The sequence below is a fragment of the Strix uralensis genome, chromosome 26 (assembly GCF_047716275.1).
Source record: "Strix uralensis isolate ZFMK-TIS-50842 chromosome 26, bStrUra1, whole genome shotgun sequence".
Taxonomy (NCBI): Eukaryota; Metazoa; Chordata; class Aves; order Strigiformes; family Strigidae; genus Strix; species Strix uralensis.
Genome location: NC_133997.1, coordinates 3,909,619 through 3,918,626, shown reverse-complemented (window position 1 = coordinate 3,918,626; position 9,008 = coordinate 3,909,619). Strand labels below are relative to the sequence as shown.

Genomic DNA, 9,008 nt, shown 5'->3' with positions numbered 1-9,008 from the left:
GCATCAGTGGGTCTTTGCGGTCTCTTTTCTTAATTTAATCTATAAAAACCCAAATGCTGCTTTGTTTCACTATCATCTAAGTGTTTTGGCAAGGACTTCAGCCAGATTTTACAGCCTTTCCACATTTTCCCTCAAATTCCTGTAATTGGGCTGTTTTAAAAGCTGGGATCTGATTATTCCTCTGTTAGTTTCCCCCAAAGCATATCTTCTCAGGAGCAAAAGGTGATTAGAACCACTAATGCTGCTGGATTACCACACCCGGTACAGTTGCCTTTAGAAAGCTCCTGTTTAGAAAATGAGACAAAAGTCCAAAATCAGATGAGGATTTCAATTGTGGAAAAATCTGAGATTATAAAAATGCCTTTAATGTTCTTCTGTTCCTCCTATTTGTTTCAACTAGATCATTTTAGGCATGATAACATGGACGTGCACAGGACAGATATTTCACACCCCCGATAAACGGGATGCAGGAGCTTAAAGGAGTTAGAGCAGGCTTTTGCCACGGAGCTGCTGGATGCTAAATACTTCTTAAATTTTGATTTAATGACCAATATATTGATTTGCATAGACAAAAACAATGGAGGAAGGAAAAATGCCGACAATTTCACGTGTGTGTGAATATCACTACCATAAATAAATATTTCCCTGCGCATCACAAACAAAGGGTGAACGTGGCTGTTTCAGTTGATATTTTACCATTACTTTTTAGTATCAGCCAGGCTGCTGGTTTTGATCCTCCTTTTCTTCCTTGCCAAGCACTTTCTTTTTACACTTTGTAGCAATGAGGTGTTGGTGTAATATTGCTAACTGAAGCATTTAAGACTCAAGTGTCAGGTGCCTAACATCATGAGTCTTAAAACTATGAGATTAGGAAAGTATTACGTGGGACTTATTCTCATTGCCTTCTAGCTTTTGAAGTTGTCAGCTCTCTTTGGGTTACATTTTACAAGATCTTCCTCCTCAACCATGAGTGTTAAAGGCATCTTCCTTTTTCTAGCCCCCTTTTAATGAAAACTGATAGTGTCACAGGTTTCCATGATTTCAGGAAATGTGTTTCATGGCAGACACCATAAAAATGTTGTTAAAATTGTAAGAACACGGTGGCAGGAAAACTCCGTTACCAGAGGGTTAGATGTCTCTGAGCTGTAAAAGGCATTTATAGATTGTGGTTGAGGGACACGGGGTCAAATATTGCAAGTCTTACCTCATCTGTACTTAGCTGAGGCCCTACCAACTTCAGTGGGAGCTCAGCTGGAGTGAAGAGATGAAGATGTGTCCTACTTAGAAGTTGAGACCCTGTCTTGTTGGCAGGGCGTTGTTTTGTTTAGTTGTTTTGATTTGGGAAGCGACAAGAGATAAACACTGCTCGGCAAAACAAAGGGAGCTATAACAAGGCCGTGCTCATTACAAAAGCATGATATTTAATAATGGGAATTAAACAGAGCAGAAAATACATTTTTTCTGGTAGTTCAGGTGCTTTTTCCCCCACTGCCTTTGCTGTACACGAGTCCGTGAGAAGCATTTAGATGCATTCAATTCAGTCTATGATTTTAGGGCAGGATAATTTCTCATCCAGTGTTAGAAAAGAAAGAAACCAATCTTGTGTGGCAGAAAGTGCGTTTACCCAGGCAGGTTCTGATCTCAGCATTTCAATGGATATAAGATCTTGTCTCTAGCGTTTCTGTCAGGACCCCTTGGGGAAAGTGGGGGGAAGACAGGAAAAACAAAAAGATACAAAGGCAATTTAAAAAAATTACGTTTTAAAATGCCTTTTAATGAACAACTCTGCTAAAAGCACCTGTCATTTACTTCCAAATAAGTTATCTGGAAGGTTTGGTGGATGCTTTACAATGGTTATTTGCGGTAGACCACGTTATGTGTAGTTCTGAGCACGCACTTTCCAACAGAAATCCTGTTGAAACTCCTTGTGTAAATACAGGTTCCTCCCAGGAGCAGTGGATTTGGCCATCTATTCTGCATGGGTGTAAATTGTACCATCCAAAACCTCCTGCTCGTGGCAGGGACTGAACAAGGTCCCACTTTGGCTCAGCCATAGCTCTTCTGACAGCAGACCCTTTGACCAGCCAGACATCACTGTTGGCTACGAATGTTAAGCGCTTCCAAAAATCAGACTTTTCTGCTTCTTTGGAGAAACTGGTCACTCCCGTGTGAAACGAGGAAAAAAAGAGCAGAATCTAATCTTATTTTGATGTAATTCTGGAGAAATACCATTACCTGCAAATCTGCAATTATTCCCAGAACTGAAAGCGTCAGGGAAGATACATGAAATCTTTCTTTTCCTAAGTATTTTGATCTATAGTGTAGGGGAGAGTGCTGAATAGGCAGAGAATTATTGCAAAGAATTTTAGGAAACATTCCTCTCCTTCCCTGTGTCCTGTGCAAGATTGTAATAACCCCTTTCTGAGGTTACTGCACACGTACCTGTATTCTGCCATGGAATAGATATATTCTGCTCAGTCGAAGCACAGTGAAAAACTGGGGATTTTTGGTCTTGTTTGAGCATACCCAGAAAAAAAAAAATGCTTTTCTCAGTCTTTTTAGCATCTTAATTTAAAATAAACTGCCTCGAAACTATGATGCGGTAAAACAAAGGAGAAAGAAAAGCTCTTAAAGGAAATGCTCTTAAACATAAGGATATGAGATAATGAAACGGGCTACTGGGATAAGCATATTTATTGGGTTTGTTATGTATCAAATGTAACAAAAGTAAAGTGTCTGAAGAACTCCATGTGTGGTTCCTTCACACTCTTTGATCACACAATTCCCTCTTTAATTCAGATGCAGTAGAGCTTAAGTGGCTTCATTGATGTGTTAAGTGTGGAATGATTTTTGTATAAAATAAAAAAAAAAAAAAAAAAAAGACCCCATTATGTGTCCAGAAAAGCCTTGTGTGCACTTGTTTATTGAGACAGGAAGTCGGTTTCCCACACCGAACAACGGTGCCCGAAACACTGAAAAATTGTGTAGGGAAGAAAAGTAAAGGAAACTTAATTTTCTACCTGGCAGAAATTGGCCTCCGGAGGAAGAAGTAGACAATGAGATTGGTCTTAAACTGAATAATAGAGCCTGATTGATTTTAGGAAAATGCTCCACACCATTTATATAGGGGGTTCATGTGCTGCTTTTGTTAGTAAAATGCGAGGCTTTGGTACAAGCGTCTTTGTAGTCAGCCTGCTGCTTAAGTATTGCTTCCACTATTGCATTGCCCAGAGGAGAAAACACCCAGAAGAACGGCTGTCAGGTAGAAACGCAGGATTTAAATATATATTAAAAAGAAAAGAACAGCGGACTACTTTTAGGTCATTTCTTACGGGTTTATCACTGACAGAAATCTATGTGAGGCCCTTCTGAACAAAGCCTTGGATGCTGCAGTGGTGTAAATCAGGATAGTTTCTTTTATCCGAGACAAAGGAGCTACTCGCTGCTCCCGCACCTGACGCTCTGGGCCAGCCTTCTCACACAGCAGCACAGCAAAAAATATCGTTTCTATAAGACCTGAATTTTAATATTAAAAACAAGACAAAAAAATCACACAGGGAGGTTTTTAGGCTGATAGTTAATATGTATTTACTAACACCTAGGAATGTTAATGTGATTAATAACAGGCTCCAGTATTCTGATGTAGCTCAGTTTCCTATTTGGTCAGGGAGTGCTTTGGTCTGAAAGTGAAATACTGTGTAAGGGCATTTATTGGTGTTTTCAGAAGCAGCTGTAAGTCCCCAGAAAGGTCAGAAGTGCAGTGGGCCCAGTGCTGTGGGCTCAGAGCCCAGAGTTTTAATCGAAGGAAACAAACCCAAGGTCTGAGGAACAAGACCGGCACAAAGAAATCAAGTGACTCGCCAAAGGTCACGTAATTTGTTGGTAGCAGAGACCAGAATCAATATCAGAATTTGCAGGTTCTGTATTTTGCTGCAATTTCATATTTCCTGGCTTTTCTCTGGTTTTATTCAGCAAATACTGATGTCTTCCACCTCTGCCACAGTAGCATGTTTTTGTGCTCGGCGCTAAGGTCTCTTTTTGCTTTGGAAGCTTGTAAAAATGTGCGGTTTCCTAGACTCTGATGCCAAAACCAAGGCTATTCAAAACAAACAAACACAAAAGCCCTCCAAAATGCAGAGTGGGCCTTTGTAAATATTGCCCTGAGGTGGATTTGTGCACAATGGTCACAGGGAAAAGATACCCCCTTCCCTTTGCCCCAAACCGGTGGGTTCGCAGGACCTCGGTGACAACAACCATCAGAGGTTTTCTGTCCCTCCTGGGGTGAGAAGGGCTGCAAAGCACTTGTTCCTTTTACCTGAATGCCAAACCTCCCTCACAAATCTGTGCACTTAAATGTAACGAGGAGGAATTTGAACTTAAGTATTTTTACCAGCCTCTTTTGAATCCTTGTAAGGCAGGACTTGGAGAGAAACTGCACTTTTTCCTAACACGCGTGTGCTCTCCCACTGACACACACAGCTCCCCTTTCCACAACCCTGCTCTCCCGGAGCCTTTTCCAGCCCATATAAAACTCTTCTTCCTTTCAGCACCATCTCCCCACACCCAGCACATTCCTTTCATGTGCACAGGCTGATGGCCTTATCTCTCACTCTCGCCCTAATTATGAAATGTGTGGTATGTTGCTGCTCCATGAGAACAGAGAGCGCTGGAACGGGGCAGAAGTTAAAGGACTCTTCTCGTTGTTCTTCAGGCAAGCCAGGTTCAGGGTTAACTGGCAGTCCTTGGTTTTTTTGTTTGGGTTTTTTTTGTGTGTGTGTGTTTTGTTTTGTTGGGTTTTTTTAATTTCTCTTTTCTTGAGGAAAAAAAAAAAAAAAAGAGATTTGAAATGATCACTAAACCCATAAGCTGTATCTTGCTTATAAGGATGGCTTAAGGACGGCTGTTTGCACTGAGCTAACCTTTCCAGCACTGAATATGGGTCTGAAGCATTCGTACATTTGTTTGTCGCACCCGACAGACACTGAGACAGCGCAGAGGATTTGGATGCTGAGCTCCTGAGCTCGACTCGGGGCTCTGGCTGTTTCGGTCGTGCTGCATCTTGCCGTCAGCATAGGTCAGCACAGACGTTTCTCTCCGTTCCTGAGAGCTGCAGGACCTCAGTACGTAGCAGGAGGCTTTCTGTGTCTGGCAGGCATGTGGTCCTTAAAATGCAACTGTCAGACACTTTGCAGTGGGATTTTCAAAGCGTGTGACTACTGGCTTATGTCTGCTTCCACCAAAATTGTCTGTAGCAGCAAGACAGCTAGGCCAAGGTACGAATGCCTTTGAAAATCCCACTGTGAAATACTGTGTATCTGAGAGCTACATCTGAATTGTGTGGAGTCCCCCTGTTCCCCAATTATTTAAAAACAGAATCTATACTGCATTAGCCTGGTCATCCATTCAAAAAGAGGAACATATTCGTGACCTGCCATCAATTCCTGCTCCTTCTGACCCTCCCCCCTATCCCCACTTTGTCAGCCCTTAGTGAACCAAAACCTGGCTTTTCTGATTTGAATCATGATTCAGCCTGATGCGATTTGAAATGCCTGAATTCTTAACCCCCTGCATGATGGGATTTTATCTAATGGAAATGCCAGCAGCCTTTAAGTCAGGCATGGCAGCATCTTGCCAGCCGCTATACCCAGCATGCTAAATAAATGATAAATATTATTGCACATATGTTACATCTGTCAAAAGTCTCAACATCATGCCATCGTCATGTGGCCTTTATAAGGTGATGAAAGGAGCAAAAACAACAACAAACCCCAATGCAAACATCAGATAGGCATTAGACATTCTCTGACAGTGCAAATAAAATATCTTGTTAGTGAAATATGCTCATAAGGACGGGGATATCTTTTATTAGGTAAGGTAAAGAATGAAAACAGTGGATGTGCTGTGGATTCAGAGTTTCTCCATCAGGCCAAGTAGCCCCCAGCTCCCTGTGTCCTTATGCTGCAGTGGGTATGGTGCTGTTCATATTTTCGTTTAGGAGGTGCCACATTCTGCTTTTAAACACCAGGTTCAGGTGTGGGAGGAGAAGGGAAGGTAAATAAAGAAAACTCTTAATGATCTTGAGTACCAATGTTACTTCTAAACATCAGATGTGTAGTCCCACATCACACCGAAATATTTGAGTCTGCTGAAGGTTGGTCTACACGATTTTACTCTTCCCCAAGGCAGGAATTTTTAGTATCTTTCGCTCTAGAAGGGGCATTTGGGCAGTCAGCGAGAGCATTAGGGCAAGACTGCTCTTTCTTAACGCCACAATTCAAGAACGTGCAAATTCCTTGCCTGTCTGAGGTTTGTCAGGGTTACCTTGGAGGGCACCCCACTTCTGCAAAGGTCTTGTTCTGCCTGCGGGAAAGAGAAAGCAGGGAGAGGGTGAGCTGAGGGAGGAGAAGGCTGTCAGTATGCTGAGCCATGGCTCCGCTGCTCTGCACCAGCTGGATGCCGGGGAGGAAGGATGCTGAAGTGCTAATGCATCTTCCTTCCCTCCAGCAGAAATGAGTCGCTGCAGAGGAGCAGATCCTCAGAGGAGCGTTTCAGAGGCAGGGTCCCTCCTGAGGGGAGGAGTGGAGGGGAGGTGGAGCTGCTCCACCTCTTGCCCAAGGCTCTGCCTAAGGGCAAAATCTCAGCCCAAGAAACATATTCCTCTCCCTCCCTCCCTCCTTAAAAATAAGGGTCAGAGTGGCATTTACCTTGAAGTCTATTAAAAAACATTGAGCTCCCAGAGTGTGGCATGTGTGTTTCCTATTAGGAAAGCAGTTCCAGACTAATAACCATTTTTAATGGCTGCTGTTGTGCTTTGCACTAAATGATATCAGCTATTATTACACGAGAAAGGCAAAGAAGCCTGGAAAATTAAATGAAATCCTTCTGTGGAAATTTCAAAGGTGATCTAAGATGCTCCCCAGCTTTTGCTTGAGCCCAGGTGGAACATTTCCTAGTTCCAATGTAAGGTAGGGAACCCCTGGAAAAGCACTTGTGGATAAAGCAGGTATAATTTTCCCTTTCCTTCTTTGTCCTAAATCAGGTAACTCTTGGAAGTCACATAATTTACTTAATACGAATGAGAATAGAACCAGGTCCCCCGAGGCTTAGGAAGGTCAGTGCAGCTGCATGGACAGTGGCAGAGGGCAGGAGGAATGGTGTCTGGTCAACCTCTTGAGCAGGAGTGCACACACGTGAAAAATCCCAGCCAACCTAACCGACCTGAAGTATCCTTCTAACATTGGATATGACACGTTCATCATCCCTCATTAATAGAGAATGGTGTTGGTTGCGACTTACAATCAGCGTCTACTGACATCTAATTTTCTCCGTGCTGCTCCATTCTTGTTGGGCGGATGCTTGCAGGAGTGAGTGGATGTGGCAGGTCTTGTGCCCTGTGGCTGCAACACCCGTGCTTAGCCTGGGCTAAAGCGTAACGCCGAGGTCCTTGTTGATGAGGCTTCTGTCACTCGGAGGTAACCCAGGATTAGAGACCAGGGCACTGAAGTTGAACTAGTAAACTCTGCCGGGCATGTCTGCATCTGAGCCAGTTGTCTAGACTCACTGGTGCTCCGCAGAGGAAATAAATACTACTTGTAGGATGTGATTCATCTTATCCCAAAGTGCGCGTACAAAATAGCTCAGATGAGTTGTACACTAAATACGGCTGTTTCTCTCATTTGGGTGTAGTGGGAACCAAGGATGACCAGGTCTAAGAGAAAAGAATTTACTTTGAGAAACAAGACAAGAGGGAGAGCCAGGGACAGGTTTGTTGACCTTCACAATGTGTTTTAAATTAGTGTAGGCTATGACTGCAAGTTGAGAAAAATTCAAACCAGCCTGATGGTATTGAAGCAAGTCAAATTTGGTTGAGGCCAAATGGTTTGTAATTTAGTTTAAGACCATGACTGTGAGTCTTAAAAATCCCAAACAGCGGGTCTTGCTGGCAAATTGAGCATCTACTAATAACATGGCAGTGAAAGCAGAGGGCTTTATCCTCAGGGCTCAGTCCTACCAGGCTTCAAGCTCCCCAGACCTCACGCTACTTCTGTGGGAAGTGAAGGTGCCCACTACCTTGCAGGATCTAACCCTAAGGATGGGCTGCACGCTCACGGGGATAAATCATCTTCGTTCCATTAGCTTCAACGGAGCTACCTCCATTTAGACTTCATGCACAAGTACTCCTGGTATCTACAGAGAAACTCTGCAGGTCGAGGTGATCCATTTTGATTATCCTATTAAAAGGATGCAGCCTGTTTTCCAAATGCACAGAAATCTAACTAACTTAGTTGCTCTAATTAGCTCCTGCTGCAATTTCCACCATGCTATTAAAATACGTTATACTCAAATGCAATGAAATGCTTGTAAATCAAGTGAGATTAAAAATCCCTTTGGCTGCAGAGATGTGTTTCTCATAAAGACTTTAACATCCTGAATTTTAAAAAATGCTGTGCACTGCTAAGGGAGTCGGGATTCATAGGGAGGACCAGTCTCTTTTATTGCATCCTCTGATGGAGCTGAAGAACAAAACAAAATAAAAAAGAACAAATTTTCAGGCATGCAAACCCTTTCTTTGCACCAACGCAGGAATGAACACATGAAATCACACAGGAATGAAGCGCTTACTGTAAACCCAGTTTGGGGGTGAAATGAGTCCAGTTGTCAGGGTGTTTTCATCGCAGACCTTTGGATCTGGCTTCACTTGTGCTGTGCCCGGTACCGCTTTCCTTTCAGAAACCTTCAGCTGTGAGACCCATCCCTGGGCACACTGCGCCTCATTGTGACATCCCTTCAGATACTGCTATCGTATGCTCCTTTTTTTAGCACAAGATATGTGAAAGTTCAGTTGTTTAGACTGAAGGTGGGTGTTGTTCAGTGCACGGGCGGAACCTCCTCTCTGCTCTTCATTTCCCTGTTCAGGGCTGGGTTTGAATGAACCTAGAGCTGAAAGGGAACTTCTGGAGATTATTATCTGACTTGTAGTGAAGGTGGCGTTAAATCTTAATTTTTAA

At 43.1% G+C, this 9,008-nt stretch overlaps 1 long non-coding RNA gene across 1 annotated transcript; it reads right to left on the bottom strand.

The window, feature by feature from the left end:
• Nucleotides 1-5,702: 5,702 nt before the first annotated feature.
• Nucleotides 5,703-8,759, bottom strand: LOC141954932 (uncharacterized). Its single transcript, XR_012632292.1, has 2 exons — nt 8,623-8,759; nt 5,703-8,513 (listed from the first exon to the last, which is right to left on the bottom strand). It is a non-coding gene; the product is annotated as an uncharacterized LOC141954932 (long non-coding RNA).
• Between the last annotated feature and the right edge of the window lie 249 nt (nt 8,760-9,008).